Here is a 16571-nt window from a genome sequence, read left to right as displayed (position 1 = left end):
AGATATGCTAATCTGGACTCGACCTTCAGTTTAAAGTGGGATGCTAACCACTATGTGCATCCACCGTGTATCAAACCCGGGATCCACTGATTACAAGGCGACGACGTTATCACTACGCCATCGAGGAGGCCCCATGACAAAATGTTATTCACTCGATCTCTACCATAATTTATTTCAGCATTTACATTTTCGATTTCTTCTTCTTTTTTCCTTTTGTTAACTACTCTTATACAACTCTTTTTGCGTCTTCGAATTTCTTCTTGTTTCAGGAAAAAATAATACATGCAGGCTGTATAAAAATCCCCCGTTCAAATAGATAAAACGTTCACTCTCGAGAACTAATTTACATGTTTATCACTAAAGTAACCATTAGGAAGGAAACTATTGAAATGGTAACTGATATAACTGCAGATGAAACAATACTTACAGCCACTAACGAAATATCTATTCTTGTGTAGCCTCACAGACAAGTATATGGTGAGTCATTCACTCTTTCTGACTACGGGCGAAGGTCACTGAACTAAAGTGAAAGTCACTGAAAAGCAAGCAAGCAGGCTTCTGCTCTACCAAAGACGAAGTCACGTGTTCCAGTTATCAATGGCGTACGAAATAAGTAGGAACACAGCTATCTGCCGTATGTTTTGGTCCCGTGATTGCACTTTATCGTCGTGGCCTTGAAGTTCCCTCAGGGCACTCCTACGTAAAGGCTTCTCAGCTAGAAGGATATCTTTCCCATTGAGTGGAGGAAAAGTGGGTGCGTATAGAGGTCCTTCAACTTTCGTATTCTTTTTCATTTCAGAACCCGTGCTGTATCGTCGACTTAATCCAATCTATCCGATGTAGGTTTTAGGTTCTGTTTCTGTTCGGTTATTTCACGTTGTCTTCCTGCTTATGCTATTCGCGACGAAGGTTCTGGATTCGATAATCTGGACAATAACGGGATTGTGTTAGTTGCTTGATTTGGTGTCTTAAGTCCACTTTATGTCCTGTTAGGCTAATCGTGAATGGACCTATAATTTAAAGGGGGATCCGAACCACTATGTTCCTCCACCGAGTATCGAACCCGGGATCCCTTAATTACAAGGCGCCCACGATCCCACTGCGCCATCGGGGATTGTGTTCGAAACGAATGAATCAAATTTGAGTGATATGATATGCAACCATTGGAAGACTATTGAAAGAAAAGCTATGGGAACCTGCCAGTTTTTCTACTGCAGACAGGAAACCATAAACATGGAAGAGAAGCAGTAGGGTAAACGCTTCGTTCTAAGCCACCCCCGAAATTTTAGTTTACTTTTATTGTGTACACCTATACAGTAATATACTCAAAATTGAACTTTGACTGTTACAAAAAGTAACACAATACAAGCGCAAAAAAAAAAGTCAAAGCTCAAATTCCAATTTTCATAGTGCAAAATTTGCTAATTTTTGAAAATCCCTCTATAACTTTTGCTAAAATTTTATTTTTCAATAATAGTATAATTTACGGTAGGACTGGGACGATAAATGAGGAGGTGTTTTGACTGAATAGAAATACTTAAAACTAAGGTAAAATGTCTATAAAATTTTATTGTTACTGTGTAAAACCTACGATTTTTTTAAAAAAAAGCTTCAGAGAAAAGAGGACCCCCCTCAAATTGATGTGGCTAATCCTGAATTTGCCAAAATTATTGTTTATAAATTTGTTAAAAATATGGCTTTTCTCGATATTGTTTTTGGCCTAAGCTATGAGCAACAACAACAGAGTCATCTATGTGCAAATGTCTCAACTCGGTGAACAGACCCAAGTCAACAAGTCAACTTTTTTCAATACATCATCATTTTGAACTCTCTTTGCCAGCAATAGGGAATGGTAGTAAGCGCTAGACAAAGTACTTTGGAGCCGAATATACCTTTCTTAAGACGTCATATATTGCTAAAATATCTTTAATTTACATATTTCTCATACCGCCGTATCTTGTTCTATTAGACCTCTTCAAGAAAATCGCCAATTAGTGAAAACTAATTGAGTACAACAGCAAAAGAGGTGCTAATAGGGCAAGCATACAGTGATATGGGGATATGTGAATTGTCGGTTTCTTCGGTTCAGATAAATGGATCGAATTGAAACTGGGATATTTTGCATTTTTTAGCACAGTGCTGATTTCTTATTTTTGCTAGATTAGCAGAAGAACCGAGGGATAGAACATAGCTCTGCCGAGATCCGCCAAAATATTGATCCACAGAACAGTGACCCACAGAAGCGATACATAAGACACGCATTAGGTCATTGGCACATCACGACGTGCCTGTCTGCACATGCAACAATTGAGGTAGGTCACTGCTTTTCTGTCGATCAATACTTATTCCACCGGCTCAGCGCTGAAGGGTGTCAGTGGTCGACTTGAGGTCTCACCACTGAAGTTTCCGGGTTCGAATCCCTGCATGGGAGATCTTTATAAGTGTTCTTTATCTAATTTTATCTTTATTCTCATCGTCGCGATTAGCTAAAATCGAAAGAAAGGCGACGTAAAATAACAATATTACAAACAAGAAGATATAATAATAAGAAGAGATGCAATGCGTAACATGTAGTTTTCGAGGATTACTCTCAAGAAAGGGTCTAACACACTTCCACGCGCCTGAACCCAGAACTCGGAGTAATTATCTGACAAACATGCATCACATGAAATAACAAACAACCTATTTTGTTTAGTTAAAAAATTCTAAATTTAATATCTAATGAAAACACATGATAACAACTTATTTGAACTAGTTTCCAAATTCAAATATTTAGGAGTAATATTAACAAATGAAAATTATATTAAAGAGGAAATAAAATAAAAAGTAGACTTAATTCAGGAAATGCATGTTATTTCTCTCTAAGAAATTAAAAGTTAAAATATATAAAATAGTAATTCTGCTTGTAGTATTATATGGATGTGAAATTTGGTCGAATATAAATTGAAAGCATTTGAAAATAAGTTTGTTAGAAAAATATTTGGATTTGAAAGGGATGAGAAGATAGGTTAGTGGAGAAGGTTACATAATTTAGAATTACATAATTTATATTTATGTTCAGATATTATTAGAATAATTAAATAAAAAAGATTTAAGTGGACAGGTTATGTGGTATAAAGCCCAAATAAAAAAGGAAAGAGGAGTTTACAGGATTCTTGTTGGGAGACCTGATGGTAAGAGGAGGCCAAGACGAAGATGGAAGGATAATATTGAGATAGACCTAAAGGAAATTGCTAGAGATGGTTAACAATATATAGATGGATAGATGGAAGGCCTGTGTTGCTGCAGCTACGAACCTTTGGGTTTAAGAATACTAGAGAGTTAGTTAGTTATGAAATTACATGGCACTATAAAAAAATACAATCCCTGGCATAGAATGAACTTTTTAAAAAATGAAATTTATTTCTTCATAATGAACTTTAACCTATAGCATTGTACAAAAAAGAGATTACTTGAAAAGTAAAATTAATGCAATTGAAATAAAAGTATCAGAGGTGCAAATAAATTTAGAAAGGGGTGGCAACCTAAAATAAACTTGATGAAAAATGGCTGATTATTTTAAATAGATGGAAGAATTGCTTTAATGATTTTTTAAATGTTCATGTAGGAGATAAATCAGAAATAAATGAAGCAGAACTTATAGTCCCAGAAACTAACTTGATTGAATTTAAAAATGCTAAAAAGATAAATTATTCGTATTTGGAATACCTAAGAACCTTGTTAATATGTCTGACAAATGTACAATTTATGAAAGGTTATAAAACAAAGATGCATCATATTTATTGCTTTTTAATTTTGTCTTAGAATATGCTGTTAGGAAGGTAAAAAAAGTAACGAAGTAATGTGTCTCAACTGTTTAGCATATGCAGATGATGTAAATACAATTAAGAATAATGCTAAAATATTTTTTAAAGCAAGTAAGAAAGTTAGTAAAGAGAAAAGTACAGGTCGAAACTAACTTGTTTAATCTAGTTTTTAAATTTAAGTAATACTTACAAATGAAAATGATATTAAAGAAGAAATGAAAAAAGAAAGCTTAATGCATGTTATTTTTCTCTGTTTTCTTGTTTAATATCTAAGAAACGAAAAGTTGAAGTATATAAAATAGTAATTTTGCCTGTGGATGCGAAAACTTGATTTCTTGGAGATAAATTGAGGTGTATTTGAAAATAAGATTCTTAGGAAAATATTTTAGCCTAAAAGGGATGAAGAAACAAGTGAATGGTGAAGGTTACATAATTTAGAAGTACATAATTTATGTTAGTTTCCAAGTATTATTAGATTGATGATTAAATCACAAATACTTATGTGGGCACGAATGAGAAAGAAATAAAGAAGATTTTATAGGAATCTTGTTGGGAAACTTGATGGTAAGAGACCAAAACAAAGATGGAGATGGACCTAAAAGAAATTTGTAAAGATTGGAATAGAATATATATAAATTTTGCTCAGGATAAGTACAAATTGAACTGTAACCACGAATTTTTAGAATCAAGAGGGCTAGAGAATTAATTAATTAATTAATATTTAATTTTTATTTTTATTTTTATTGAGAAGAGAAGGGAAGAGAAGAGAATTTCTACAAAACTTATTTTTCCTAGTACGTTTACTAATAGCAGTTACATTTGACATGTTTGACTAATCGCGAATCAACGTACGTTGAAATGTTTATATAGGAACATTGAACAGTACGTTTTGTCGTTCTTATATAAACGTTGAAACGTTTAAGAACGTATAAGAACGTTTACCGAAACGTTTTAACGTTAATATTAATTAATTAATTATACGCCTTCATGGCGTGGTGCAAACCACAGGGGAACACCTCACTTTTTTTTTTTTTTATTTTAGATTTATGATTGAGTGGGAATTATTTTTTTATTGAAATCTGGCTAATTATGATAATTTTATATTAGTAGTTCACATGTCTAAATTCCATACTGTCATAATGATATTTTGTTATCACAGCCTCACACACACACACACACACACAATACTGAGCTGTGTGTAGCAGTACAGCGTTGTAGTGTTGCTGTAGTGTAGTGCTGTGCTTTAGTGTTTTTTTTATACAAGGTAATTCAAAACGAATGGTGCAACTTTACACAGTTATTATGACGTTACTAATTTGTGATAGAAAATCAATATAAAGAGAAAGTCTGGAAGTTTTATTCCCACTTAGCACGCTCATTCTGCTTAGCCGATGCTCCACCAGGATCGCCAGTGTCTCAAAATGGCTAATGACCAGTAGAAGGGGTATTGTGTGTTGGAGCTATCGAGAACTGTTACGTACCCGCACAAGTAAAACATACGGCGAATGATTGAAATAAGGAATCATAGATGGCAGCACGTGGAAGAAATATTAGAATCGCAGATTATAGCAACAATGCGCATGCGAATTGAACGAAGTGTTTGGGAATGCTGAATCTAATTGTGTGTACATAAATTTATGAACTGAGATAAATAATGGAGAAGAATAAAAGCGAGAGAAAGAAATTATCGACACGTGTAGCATATGTGATTATATGTAAAGATTAATGAAGTCAAAAAGCGATTACAATTTTATATCTCTATCGTCTTAGTAGGAACGAGTTTTTGTACCAGACCTTTTTGGTTGTTTTCCTCGGTGCGGTGCCAACTCAGTGGCGGCCCCCAAGCACTTCCACTGCGGCGCATATATTGCAGACCCAGATCGAGGTCGATCGCGGGACAGGCGGTGCCCCTCGATTAACCCCTTTTCTCTGCTTAGGGCAAGGAGAGACGAGCGATTTTTCGCGCCGCGTTTTGAGCGATTTTTTCGCGCCCGGGATGGAACAGCAGTAAATGAATGGGTCCGTCCAGACGAGCTAGCGTGGTGTTGTGAGCGATCTAGGCGTAGGAAAAAAATGCAACATGTTCTATCCCTGTCGCCGAGCGCGTGGCTCGGATTTGAAGCCGACTTCAACCTTGAACAATGAAACATGTGTTTTCATATGTGGGTGACCACACGAGCTTGTTTTTGAAGCCGATATCACGGCGTAGAAAAATATCAGGGTCAACCTCGTGAATGAAACACGTGTTCATGCGTGGGTTGAGGGGCGATGATATTTTCGCGGCCACTTCCTCTTTGTTTTTTTCATTCAGCAGGTGTTGTCCGGTGTTGTGTGTCACGAAATTGAGTACGTTCGTTGAAAATTTAATAAATGAAGTGGAGAGAAGGCCGGCATTGTACAATACAGGACTTGCGGAATATAGCGACCGGAATGTGAAAATGAAACTGTGGGAGGAAGTATATGGAACCATATATCCTGAGTGGATATTAGAATTTAGAACTACATAAATTGTATTCATGTCCAGATATTATTAGAATAATTAAATCAAGAAGGCTTAGGTGGGCAGGCCATGTGGCACGAATGGGGGAGGAAAGAGGAGTTTAGAAGATTCTTGTTGGGAAACCTGATGGTAAGAGACCTGTAGGAAGGCCAAGACGAAGATGGAGGGACGTTGAGATAGACGTAAAGGAAATCGGTAGGGATGGAAAAGAGTATATACTAGATCTTGCTCAAGATAGGAACAGATGGCACGCCTGTGTTGCTGCAGCCATGAACCTTCGGGTTTAATTAGGCTAGAGAGTTAGTTAGTTAGTTATATCCTGAGTGGAAAGATTTGTATGCACAAGAAAAAGGAGAGAAAGCTAATATTATATATTATATATATATTTTTCTTTAGACTAAGGAAATGTCCTCCTCCGTAGTCGAGCGGGTTAAGGCGTTCACTCGTCTTGAGATCGTTCGCTGCGGGACGGCGTAGGTTCGAATCCGGCTCTGGTCGGAATTTATTCGGCCTACGTATAGGGCCGGTGGCAACCCACCATCGTGAGGAAATTGGGAAGCTCCGAGTGAGTGAGCGTAACCCGGTCAAGAAGACCTACAACAACGGCTGGGGGTTCGTCGGGCTGATCACCCGTCACCCCAATACTGGTCTAAGATCTCCACGCTATAACAGGTGACGGAGAAACAGTGTGGGAGGGAGACCAGCAGTCGGTAGGTAAGCCAAGGCCCTCCAAGGGCTGTAGCGCTGTGGGTTATGTTAGACTAAGGAAGCCAAGGCATTGTATTCTGTATGGTTCATGATAGGGTAATCAGATGGTGTTGGTACCTTGGATCAAACCAGCCTTTGGGCTGAATACAATACAAGAAAATAAAAATATATTATTTCATTCTGAAAAAAAAAACTGTCTTGAAAAAACTTCAGTTTCATTCGCATGGAAAAATTCCTACATTTTATTCATTCAGTGATATGTTTTATCGAAATATAAATCCATTTCTGCAATAACATAGCAATATGTAAGTCTTTATTGTTACATATCATATGTTTTCATACTGCCATGGGACTGACCCCCTTGCTGAAATGAAATAATCAGCAAAGTAATCTCTGTTTTCAATTCCATCCAAGCCCCCCAGCGCACCACGCTGAGGAATATTTTCCAAAGGGCAGTAGTACAGTGTTTCCTCCAAACAAATACCATCTTCTTTTCGGACAGAATTATGCAAGGCACAGCATTTTTGTGTAATTAACTGTGGAAAGTCAACACTGACTTCCATTGGCCTATGGAAAACGCGCCATTTGTTGGCCATTATGCCAAACGTGCATTCAACCATTCGTTTAGCACGACTTAACCTGTAATTGAACACTCTTTTTTTTTTTTTTTTTTTTGCAAACTCAGATTTCTTTGTGTGTATGGTCGGATAACATTTTTCAATAAGGCAAACGCCTCGCCCCCAACAATCACAAATGGCATACGGATTCCATTTTCGTCATTGGGTAGCTGTTTAGGAGGAGGTACGTTCATTAAGTTTTTTTCCCACCATCTGTCCTAAAACGGAATTTTTGAATACATTAGAATGACTACTTTTCCCATAAGCACCCACGTCGATTGCTGTAAAACAGAAGTCTGCATCAACATGTCCAAGAAGCACAATGGAAAATAAATGTTTGTAATTATAGTACTGGGACCCAGAATGCCATGGACTCTTTATACGAATATGTTTCCCATCGATTGCACCCACACAGCTTGGGAATTTAGTATTTTCGTAGAACTCGTCAGCTACTTCTTCCCATTCTTCCATTGTTCCATTTATTCTCAAGTATATTGGAAGCAAAGAGTTCCACAGTGCCTCACATGTCTCTTGAACAATACAGCCAATTGTTCTCTTGCCCAGCAGATACTCAAAGTGGAGAGAAGCAAAGCTGTTACCGATAGCCAGGTACCTGAAGGGAAAAAAAATCCCATAAATAAATTGCAAATATGTAGTATGTAGTATGGGTATTTTGTTTAGTTGATTTTATTTATTTTATTTTCAGGTAAAGAAGTGCAGAAACGCTGGAAGTCGCTAAGAGATGGTTTCCGCAGAGAATTGACAGCACAGAAGAAATGTCCTTCTGGGTCTGGTAGGCCAGAAAAAAGGAAGAAATACTTCGACCAATTACAGTTTTTGACAGCTACATTGCATCAGAGACCAACTACATCTTCACTCTCTCCACTACCGGATGAGCAATCCAACAAAGATAGTGAAGATGATGAGATTTTTTGTAGCGGAAAAAGAAACTGCATGTCCATCAACCTCGCAACCAGCGAAGAAACGGAAAACAAGATCGGGGCAGATGGAAATAATGACGAAAATAAACAGTTTTTGGTGTCAGTGCTACCTGCGCTAAAAAAAAATTGATGAAGATGACAAGATGTGGGTACGGATTGAAATTATGAGCGTTATAAAAAAAGCGCAGGATAAAGTAAATCATCGAAAATGTCAAAATTATGAAGAAAATCTAACTTTCCTGCCTCAACCTCCACCACATCATCAATCAGCTACAAGTTTTTCATCAAGTGTGCATCATCAACGGCAGTATTTTTCTGCAGCGTCTGCGTGGCCTGCGGATTCCCGAATATCTGCTGCATTTCCATTGTCAGTTGTTTCGTTTGGCAGTAAAAACTCCGAAATATTAGATATCACAGAGACTGCAGCTACAGAAAACCGTGGCTGAAAGTGCGACTCTTGGTTATGTTCTTGTGTGATCACGTTTCTTTGTATTAATTTTGTGAAGTATAATCACATCTTTCACAAGCAGTGCTTTTTACAATTCCAAACACTCAAAAGAAGAAAAATTAATATTCTTCAAAATAAATAAATAAATAAATAAATAAAATAAATAAATAAATACATAAAAACTTACCTCAAAGTTACAACAGCCAATCTTTCTTCTGGGCTAACAGATTTTCGCATCACTGTAATTTGCTTCGAAATCAGCGGACCTACAATTGAAAGCAGTTTGGCAAATGACTTTTTAGACATTCTAAAGTAGCTCAAAAAAACAATTTGCTGGATCTCTTCTTAGATCATCGTTTATTTTGTGAAACTGTCTCTTTAGTAGCCTTGACTCACCAATGGGTGTACCCATAACCGCTTTCGTTGTTTCTTTCTGCGTGACCGTACTACAAGCACAGACAAACATGATAACTGAACAAAATCCATTTCTGAAATATGCAGCTCTCGGCTTCTTTTACGCGCACATCGCGGAACTCGGCGACAGCGGCGTGAAATATCGCTAAAGCTCGGCGCGGAAAAATCGCTCGTCTGTCCTTGCCCTTAGGCTGTTGTGCAGCAAGAATATTGATTTGAATTATCTTTGACAAAGCCCAAAAAGAAGGGAAATAGAGCAGGGAAGATACAGGAATCAATCCAATGTTTAATAGATGAAGGAATTTGGATATAGATGCTTTTGTGAATAAGAAATAAATCCACTAGAAGAATAAGTATATGAAAAGGCATATGATTTCATCGATAGAAGAAGAAGTATATTAATAAATAAGAGAATAAGTACGTATATTGACTAATAGAAGAAGAAGTCTATTAATCAATAGAAGAATAAGTATATTGACTAGTAGAAGAAGAAGTTTATTAACCAATAGAAGAATAAGAATATTCACTAATAGAAGAAGAAGTATGTTAACCAATAGAAGAATAAGAATATTGACTAGTAGAAGAAGAAGTCTATTAACCAATAGAAGAATCAGTATATTAGCAAATAGAAGAAGAAGTCTGTTAACACATAGAAGAAGAAGTCTATTAACAAATAGAAGAAGAAGCCTATTAACTAATAGAAGAAGAAGCTTATTAACCAATAACTTATTAGCGAATAGAAGAAGAAGCCTACTAGCCAACAGAAGAGGAAGTCCTTCACATATCCATAAAGAAGACGAGGCTGCCTACTAGCAGATAGAAGAAGAAGAAGCCTGTGAGCCAAACAGAAGAAGAAGTCCATAATATATCAATGAAGAAGAAGAAGAAGCAGCCTTCTAGTAGATAAAATATATTTACCAGAAATATATGTGATAAAGAGAAAAACAGACAGCTTTAAATACAATCATGTATATAAATTTAATGTAACATGAAAATTAAGAATATACGGTGCATTGTACCTTCTGTAGTAGGTTAAACAAGTTGTTTACTTTTTTTTCTCCTTCTCAAATAAGTTATCAATCAGTTTTAGTTGCCCTGAGAATCTAATGATTTACCCTGGCCTAAGCCGGACTGGTGTCACCCTCTCAGGGACGTGGCAACTGCTGATTGAAGCACAATGGTGCAAAGACATTTCCGTATGCTTTTCGGTAGTAATGCATACGTTGCACCCTTCCGAAATATTTGCCAAAGTTACAAATGATAATTGTTAGTGCCTTCGAAACTGATGACAACGAATTGCTGTCTCGTGCATAGCAATTACTTGATTATCGTTTGGACCTTTCTCGCGTTACAATTGGTTCCCATGTTGAGTCTTTATAATGCGAGTCATGTGAGTAAAACGTCCAGAGTTTTTCTTCATATTGATGTCTTGTCTGATATTCTATCCTAAATATTAACGTCATAATAACAGTGGAAAGTTGCACTATTCGTTTTGAATTACCCTGTATATAATGGTAGTTTTCAATTACGAATTTGTAAATACTGTATGCATGGGCGTCCAGAAGGAGGGGGAGCATGCCCCTCTGAAAGACGGATATTACAATGAACTTATATATTTCACACTTAAATTTCATTTAATTCACAGTAATTTATGTTAATTATTGGAAGTATGTTACAGGAACATGATAGCTTCAATCTGAAGAAGATTTTTTTGAAGGGGCAGCACTATTATGGGGGGAAATATGTCTCGCTTGCCAGACTGGAAAAAAAATACCATACTTGCCCCTCCCTGGCAAAATAGTTTGATAGCTCATTTTGTGCATGAATTTTGGTTTTCTTATAATGTAAATGTACTAAGTGTTTCTAAATTACGTTTAAATGTTATCATAAGATTTAATGACGTAGGTTATAACAAATGTTCTCAGGTACTTCAATATTGATTGATAACATGTGTACAGATTTGCATACCCAAGAAATCTACCTCCCAAAATAAAATCGCAAGTACACCACTGAGTGGGCATACTTCACAAAGGAAGAAAGCTTAATTCGCACGGTCACTACAACCCAGAAGTGTTCGTGACTGTACGGTCGACGTCGATATGGTAAGAACTTACACGAGAACCATGGTTGCTATTTTAATATCATGAAACTTACCTTGTTAGTTCTGCAACAGTTGCTACAAAATCTTCATCTTTCTGATGTCTTTGTCTGCCCTTCGTTGCGTGGCTTCTTGGCAATATTCAAGCTGTTTCCTTCTGCTGAAATCTTCGATCCCTCAAACCTGCTTCGATAAAAGTCCGATAACAATCGCCATTTTTTGACTCTTTTCATCGTAAAATTAAAGTGTTATATTTCGAAGTCACATCTGACGATGTTACGACTTGGAGGGAAACACGTTTTCAGTTCAACAAAGGCTATTTTATTGTTGCTTTTCAATCAGCTAGGTTGTAAACACTATGTGCTGCGGGAGGATGATTGCTTTCACTGCCTCTAAAGTGACACGTGGTAGAATCTTATTAAGGGAAAAAGTCAAACTAGTAATATCTTCGTTCTAATCTGCCTCGTTGTGTTCGCAGTTAGAAACGAACTTTTTCTTCTGACGATATATTTCTACGTTGATAATTTTAACGCTTGCTGCATGTCTTTGATAACGTACTTTGTGAATAGAATTGAATGGAATTTATTTCATCTATGAGCCTTTATGGTTTGTACAGTGTCTCTCAAAAGTTTTAGGACAACGACATTTTAAACTAGGCAACCCAATTTACTCAAGCCGTTGGTGGGTTGCGTGCAGAGTTAGGCTCAATTTCAGGGTTGCCACGTGCACATTAGATATTTATAAAATACGCGAAAGAAATATAAACAATTGTTATTGTATAAAATTATTAAAAAATATCACTAATATATCGCAAATGACAAAATTCTTTCTGAAAGAAAAAAATAGGTTTATTTCATCGCTGATGAGTCTACAGTAAGGAAAAGAGGTGAGAGGAAACGAAAGGTTACAAAGGAGAGGAGAAAGAGAAAGCGAAAGGAGACGAGGAAAAGTAGAGGAGAGAAGAAAGATAGGATAGACGAGGAGAGGAGATGTAGTGAGGAGAATGGAAAAAGATTCGAGGAGAGATGAGGAAAAAATAACAAAGACGAGAAAAGAGGAGGAAAACGAGAGGAGAGGAGGAGACGAGAAGAGGGAAGTGGAGAGTAGAGTAAAGGAGAGAAAAAGAGAAGAACGAAAAAGAGAGTGAAGTGGAGTAGGAAATCTAAGACAGGAAAGGAGATAAGAGGAGTGGAGAAGAGTGGGATGGAGATAAAATGCAAGAAAAGTCGATATGAGACAAAAGCAGAACAGAAAGAGGGGAGAGAAGAAGGAGAAGGAACTGGAGAGAAAAGGTAGTTGCAGAAAATATCGTCTGAGCGTCAAGAATGGATGCATTGGTCAAATTATCGACATGAAACATTCAATAACATTTTGAAATGTATTGGAGAATATATTAGATCGGTGCGAAATGCCTTTTGGCTCAGTTCAGAGCAAATTAAAATCTTCCAAGTAAGATCTTTGATTTTACCTGCGATTACACCACTAAAAAAATTAACGTAATTTTTAATATTTATAAGAATTATTCAATTTTTCTCCACTTCTCGGTTTGTTGAAATTGAGATTTTGTAATTCAATATTTCCCCTCCCCCCATCGTTAATTCCAAACTGAATCATTCCGTTTCACACGGCGTGGACAATGAACACAATGGGATATGTCTAAAATTTACGAAAATTTTCTGCCACCGGAAGGGTTCGAACCTACGACCATCAGATTGACAATCCTGAACGGTAGCCACTACACTACAAGCTTTCGCTCCTTAAATCAGGTAGAAGAACCGCTACACCAGGCCTTTACCTTCGAATGAAACAACATTTTTTTTAAGTATTCTGTCCCTTTAATATTGTAAATGTCGTTTGGTATACGTGTAGTTGAACTTTTACTTTAATTTTGATTTGCTTTCTTGTAGTATAACCGATATCTTCGAGAAATAATTTTTGAAGTGATTAAAAACGAGAATATTGGTAGTTGTGAAAATGCGAGTTATTTCTTCTAACTTATCATTGTGATTAGACATTACTAATGGAAAATATCTAGAGGCTTGAACATTACAGAACGATGTTCTTTCCCTGTGATACTGTAACAAACAAAATTCTTGTTTACTGATGCAAGTCTTGTGTCCAGAACAGTCTTATGAAATGTATTTGCTGTTGCGTAAGGTAACACGAATTAATTACACCGTGTGCGAACTACCAAATCTGTGCAACGTTATACGTAAACAGGCGGAAAATTTTATTCATAAAATCATGTCACATTTGACAGTATTAATCAAGAGAGACTCGTGGGACACTGTGTTAAGGTGCTGGACTAAATCCTTCTAATTTTTTTTTACTCGAAGAACAACAATTTCTAAGGAAGAGCAACAGTGATGATCTTTCTTATTTCTTTTAAATGCTTACACTTTCCTTTAATTGGGTTAAAAATAAATAAGAATATTGCTTGTATTTCTGTCATTGACGTAGACCAGAGAGAGAGACAGACAGACAGACAGATATTACAAAATAGTTAAAATAGTGCGAGCGCCATTAAAAAGTCATGATAATTCTATGTTGCGTACTTAGAATTATTCATACAATAAAGAACATGTCTAATTGTGAGTTAACAAAAAAACAATAATAAAGAGACATTTTCGCATTTTCGCAGTTCGAAAGAGTCGGGACAGGGATTGAAAGTAACGCACTGTCCTGACTAAATCGGTGAATCGGACGTCTGCTAGCCTTGCATCAATGATTATAAAACTAAAACCACCCAATATTGCAGCTTGAAGACTTTTGCGCAAGAAACAGATTAATTTATGCAAGAGCAAAATTGAAATGTTTACACATTTCAAAAATCGACGATGTTATTTTCGTATTTATTTATTTATATGTTCACATTTAAATATTTTAGGGTTCGAGTGGGGAGCATGGCCGTAGACAGTGGAAGAGAAATTTTGGAGAACCTTTCTATTAAATTTAGTATTTACATTCACCTTATGCTCAGATAGATTAAACCGTTTATTGACAATCGTGAACTTTTCGTTTAATAGACAATATTTGGTTTTAGACGACGGGAGAACATTGGTCGAATTTCCTTTCTTGCTCTTTTGAGAGAATATATACTTCTACAATAGCAATCGCGTTCGGAAACCGTGAAAAAAAATGACTTGGTTTTCAAAGGCAGACAAGCTTGGTAGTCTAGCTTGCTCGCGATCAAAGTGACTCACTCACCCTATTCAAGGCCGCTTCTTATCGCAAAACACTGTGGTTCGATGCACAGTGTCTGCACCCAGCACGTTACAAGTGACCAGAGTCGAATTTTAAAGAGAATCTGAAGAATGGTAGATTTCATCAGAGGCGGCTAGGTAGGCACCAGCTCAACATGCAATAGTTTAAGTGATAATTCCTGACAAACAAAAAACCGTATTGAATAATTATTTGGATAGTAATACGTGTATCCGCTCCTTTTTAACAATGTAAGCTCGAAGACAATCTGTATTCCATTTATTTATATTGGCAACTTGGTCAACCGGAGGTTATTTTATCGCCTTCGATGATCGAATTGTCTGATCGATTATTTTTTGTTTACCCAGGAACATACCCCATAGGAGATTTCCGACACCGGGTTACGCTACTCACTCGTAGCTCCCCAATTTCTTCACGATGGTGGGTTGCCACCGGGTTCATACACAGGCCGAGAACCTAGAGAGTGAGCATAGGCGGACTCGAATCCATGCCGTCCTGCAGTCGGAGTCCAAAGCACAGCTCCTTTGACCGCAGGGTCACGGAGGAGGACTTTTCTTATCTTACCTTTGGCTAATCGCGACGATGAGGGTGAATTATGAATAGAAAAATAAAGAAGGTCACACACAAAGTAGAGGACGATCTTCAACCTCTTGGGATGACGAGTTCAAGCCCTAAATATGAGGATTTCAACATTAGACAACCTCAATTTCAAAATTGTAAACAAAATGCCTACTTACACTAAACTTCTCATCAAGGCCAAAATAGTTTGTAACTGTGAAACTACCCCTGAATACAAATTGACATTTTTTTTCCAAGTGAGTAAGAATTCAATGTGTGGCATACAGACATACATGATACCTTTTGAGAAACAATTAACTGTACCCTGTTCCAGCATCTCTGGAGTATGGATGGCCAAACGGATCCGGATCCAAAAGTTACGGATCCGGATCCGAGAGTTTCGTATCTCAATCCCATTATAATATTACCACACCTTAAAAGGTATTATGATCTTCGATTACAAAGAAATTTTTCATTAGTTAGTCCTACAAGAATTTTTTTCAATGTGTGTTCCTAAAATACTTTGCTACGCATCGGCTAACACACTCGAGCAAAAAATAATCTTACTTGTTTAACATAAAATGTCAGAGGTGATTTTGTAAATGCCATTGAAACGAATATGTATTCATTCGAATGTATTGGAAATGAAAACACACATAAATGTGAGACATTCCATTCCAGGATGAAACCTTTAACACATATAACAAGATAGAAATGTTATACAAAAATTATACAATTCTTCTACAGTTACAGTTTTACAAATTAAAATAAAACATTATAATATATGCAGTGTTATATAATTACAAAGTGTAAGACTAACAAGGGAGGTTATCTACGTATCCCCCTCCGATTGCCATGAAACTTGGCAGGCTTATAGTGGGGCCGAAAGGAAGAAATACGTGTTTTTTTGTTTCAGCGAAAAAACGGTTTTAGGGGGCAAAACCCCCTCAAATGTCAAGATGAGGACAAATTGAAGTGAGGATCTGACCCCTGCGTCCCTCCGATTTCCTTGAAACTTGGCAGGTGTATAGTGGGGCCCAATGGAAGAAATACGTGTCTTTTTGTTTCTCCTAAAAAACGGTTTTAGGGGGCAAAACCCCCTCAAATGTCAAGATGAGAACAAATTGAAGTAAGGATCTGACTCCTGTGTCCCCCTCCGATTTCCATGAAACTTGGCAGGTGTATAGTGGGGCCCAATGGAAGAAATACGTGTTTTTTTGTTTCAGCTAAAAAACGGTTTTAGGGGTCAAAACCTCCTC

The 16571-nt window shown here is 36.8% G+C and overlaps 1 protein-coding gene across 1 annotated transcript in view; it reads right to left on the bottom strand.

Moving 5' to 3' along the window:
* Positions 1-16571, bottom strand: part of LOC145999353 (uncharacterized) — a 266207-nt gene that overhangs the window by 161860 nt on the left and 87776 nt on the right. The gene's annotated exons all lie outside the window — the stretch shown is intronic.

Source organism: Lepisma saccharinum, chromosome 15, assembly GCF_977018435.1.
Source record: "Lepisma saccharinum chromosome 15, izLepSacc3.1, whole genome shotgun sequence".
Classification (NCBI taxonomy): Eukaryota; Metazoa; Arthropoda; class Insecta; order Zygentoma; family Lepismatidae; genus Lepisma; species Lepisma saccharinum.
The sequence above is the reverse complement of the archived record's forward strand: the minus strand, read 5'-3'. Positions and strand labels throughout refer to the sequence as shown.